This window comes from Aquarana catesbeiana, linkage group LG08, assembly GCF_042186555.1.
Source record: "Aquarana catesbeiana isolate 2022-GZ linkage group LG08, ASM4218655v1, whole genome shotgun sequence".
Taxonomy (NCBI): Eukaryota; Metazoa; Chordata; class Amphibia; order Anura; family Ranidae; genus Aquarana; species Aquarana catesbeiana.
Window position 1 is genome coordinate 259,834,349 of NC_133331.1, and position 3,784 is coordinate 259,838,132.

Below are 3,784 nucleotides of genomic sequence, written 5' to 3' on the forward strand. Positions count from 1 at the left end.
CGACAGCCCGTCTGACAGACTTTCGACGGACTTTTGGCGGACTATCAACAGACTTTCTAATGACCGGACTTGCCTACACACGATCACACCAAAGTCCAATGGATTTGTACGTGATCACGTACACCAGACTAAAATAAGGAAGTTGATAGCCAGTAGCCAATAGCTGCCCTAGCGTGGGTTTTTGTCCGTCGGACTAGCATACAGACGAGCGAATTTCTGGGTCCAGCGGAGTTACGACGTAAAGATTTGAAGCATGTTCCAAATCTAAAGTCCGTCAGATTTTTGACTGGAAAAGTCCGCTGAAGGTCTGGTGAAGCCCACACACGATCGGATTGTCCGCCAGATTTGGTCCGTCGGACAAGTCCGGTCGAAAAGTCCAACCGTGTGTACGCGGCATAAGAAATATAAGTCCTCAATTTGCGCACCCATTGAGACTAGTACATGTGAAATGTTGATTGCTAGAGACTTTCTACAAAACCAACTCCATTTTCTGACTCTATGCTACATGATCATAGACTGTGTTTCCCCCATTATAGACAGATAGATACTTATAAGCATTAAGGAATGCCTTAAAGCGGAGTTCCACCCAAATTTTGAACAATATCTGTATGTATTCTCTTCCTTGCCTAGATGCTGACATGCCGTTTAAAAAAATTTAAATCGCCGTAATTACCTTTTATTTTTCTATTCTTCTTTGCACTTCCTGGTTCTCCTCCCGTGGGAGTAGGCATGTTTCTAGCCTCTCCCAGACTCCTGGGAGCTAGTCTCAGGCTTCCCAGGATGCCACTGAGCATGTGCGGGAACGAGCGGTGAATGCTGGGAGCACATTCACCACATCCAGGAAATAAATGCTTGTGGGCTTCAAATGCCCACAATGAAGATGGAAACCGCCTGCAGTGAATAATATAAGTTATTCTTTCCGACGAAATCTGACACAGGCGGACATATTACACACAATATGTGAGTATGTAATGCTGAGAAGAAAAGTTTGTGAATTAACTAAAAAAAAAAAAAAACGATAGATAGGTGGACCCCCGCTTTAAGGGGATGGGTGGGCACTACTTAGAGACTACATGGTTTCTTCGTACGTTCATGTTCTGGTTTTGTATCTGTGTGTGTATTAATATTGGCAATCAAAGATGACTCAAGGACATTCACCAATCTCTTTATAATGTAGACACTAAACGCTCCTCCTATGTGCTGATCGAAAAATTCCTCTAATCTGCTGAGGTTATGTAAAGTCTTTATGAAAGTCCTTAGATAGACACTAGTTTTAGAGGTAGGGAAAGAGGCCTCACCTTTCACAAATACAGGTACAAATTTACAACCAAGTCAGAGGCACTACAGGTTCTAATAATTACTAACAATTCCAACATACATTACTACCCTATCCAACTCTGTAGGGTTGGTGGGGCCGTTAGCTGGCTGTATATACTCTGATGTCTGTCCAAACAGCAATATCTACCTGAGCATGGTGCAACCCTTACAACATAAGTGATAATCATGGGAGCATACTGGTTGACTATACTATATAAAGCACCCATTGCTGGGACAAGGTCATCCAGTGCCCAGAGTGAACATGTGTAACTGTGTCCCCTCTTGGCACCCAACCATCCCACAACACCCCCTCCTTTAACCCCCCCCCCCCCATTTGGTGGAGAACGGGGCAGGGACAGTACTAGTGTGCGTCAAAATATTTGTAATGTAGTACCAATGTTTGTGTTGTACTACAGCACACTAAAATGTTTTAAATTGATGCACAAATATGGGGCTAACAGTGGCAAAGAAAAGATGCCCCTGAGTTGGTGGTGTCACTAAAAGGAAAAAATGTCCCTAAGGTGGTGGTGTGGCTGGAATAAAAAATATCCCAGAGGCAGTGGTGTCACTGAAAGGAAAACACATTCCTGAGTCGGTAATGTCCCTGAGGCGACGGTGTCACTGGAAGAAAAAAATGTCCCTGAGTTGGCGGTGTGACTGGAATGAAAAAATGTAGTTGCATCGACTGACAATTGTGTAACGATGTACCCAAACAAAATTGACATCCTTTTTGTCCCAGAAATAGAGTTTTCTTTTGGTGGTATTTGATCACCTCTGCGTTTTTTATTTTTTGCGCTATAAACAAAAAAGAGCAACAATTTTGAAAAAAAAGACAATATTTTTTTTACTTTTTGCTATAATAAATATCCCACATTTATTTTTTTAATAACAAATTTCTTCAACAGTTTAGGCCAATATGTATTCTTCTACATATTTTTCGTAAAAAAAAACGCAATAAGCGTATATTGATTAGTTTGCACAAAAATTATAGCGTCTACAAAATAGGGAATAGATTTATGGCATTTTTATTATTATTAATTTTTTTTTACTAGTATAGGTGATGATCTAAGATCTTTATCAGGGCTGCGACATTGCGGCAGACAGATCGGTCACCTTTGACACTTTTTTGGGACCATTGGCATTTATACAGCGATCAGAGCTAAAAATAGCCACTGATTACTGTGTAAATGTCACTGGCAGGGAAAGGGTTAACACTAGGGGGCGAGCAAGGAGTTAAAGGTGTTCCTTATAAGTGTTTCTATCCGTGGGGGGGATGGGCTTACTGGGACATGACAGAGATCACTGTTCCCGACCACTGGGAACAGTAGATCCCTGTCATGTCACCTTTCAGAACGAGGAATTGCCTTATTTACATAGGCATTTCCCTGTTCTGCCTGTGTACAAGGCAATTGCAGGCCGCTGGAGAACATCGAGTCCTCCTAACCCACCGGCATGCTCCCACAGCAACTGAGCCTGCGTGCGCCACCGTACAGCTACGATGACTCACGCAACAGAGCCATTGTCCCGCCGTCAAATGACGGTGGCCGGTTTTAAAGCGGTGAAACTATTAGAACATTGCTTAATAGTCTCTGCTTCTGGTCTGGTTGAAAATACAGCAGTAGTAGTAGCCCATGTGCATAAAGTCATGTGGCTCATCTCTGTCTCCCTCTTTCTCTCTTTGGGGTTTCTGGCCCAGACAGACAGAGAGAGGATAGTGATGTACATAAACAATCTTTGTAAACATTAGCAGCAGAGTCATTTACAGACAGTAGAGGGCAGCAAATCCCTACTCTTTCGTAGTGCTATCCCTGAAGGTGCCACTTGGCAAATTTGGGTTTTCTGTTCTGCGCCTCGGCTCAAAGAACAACTTCAGCCCCTCTGACACACCTGCTTGAATGAAAGTGCAAGTGCTTATGAGAATACACATGTAGATACGTACACATGATCAAATTTTCCGATGGGAAATGTTGGATGTGAGCTTGTTGGCAGTAAGTCTGACTGTGTGTATGCTCCATCGGACATTTGTTGTCGGACTTTCCGCCAACAAATGTTGGCTAGCAGGTTCTCAAATTTTCCACCAAGAAAATTTTTGTTGTCGGATTTTTCCAATCGTGTGTACCCAAGTCCATCGCACAAAAGTCCACGCAAGCTCAGAATCAAGTACGAGCCGGAAGCGTTCGGTCTTGTATAACTAGCGTTCGTAATGGAGATATCACATACGTGACGCGGCAAATTATGAAATCTCTCAATGCAGCGCATTCTCTTCTTCTTTATAATGCTATAATAATGAAGTAGCTTTGCTGCTGATATTCACAGAGTTCTGACAAACGTATTTTTTATTATTTCTAGTGATCTCCTGAATACTTTGTTTTTTTGTGGTTTTTTTTCTAGCGATCTCCAGAATAATATTTTATAATATTTTTTTCTTTTTTTTTTTTAGTGATCTCCATAATATTTTTTTTTTCTG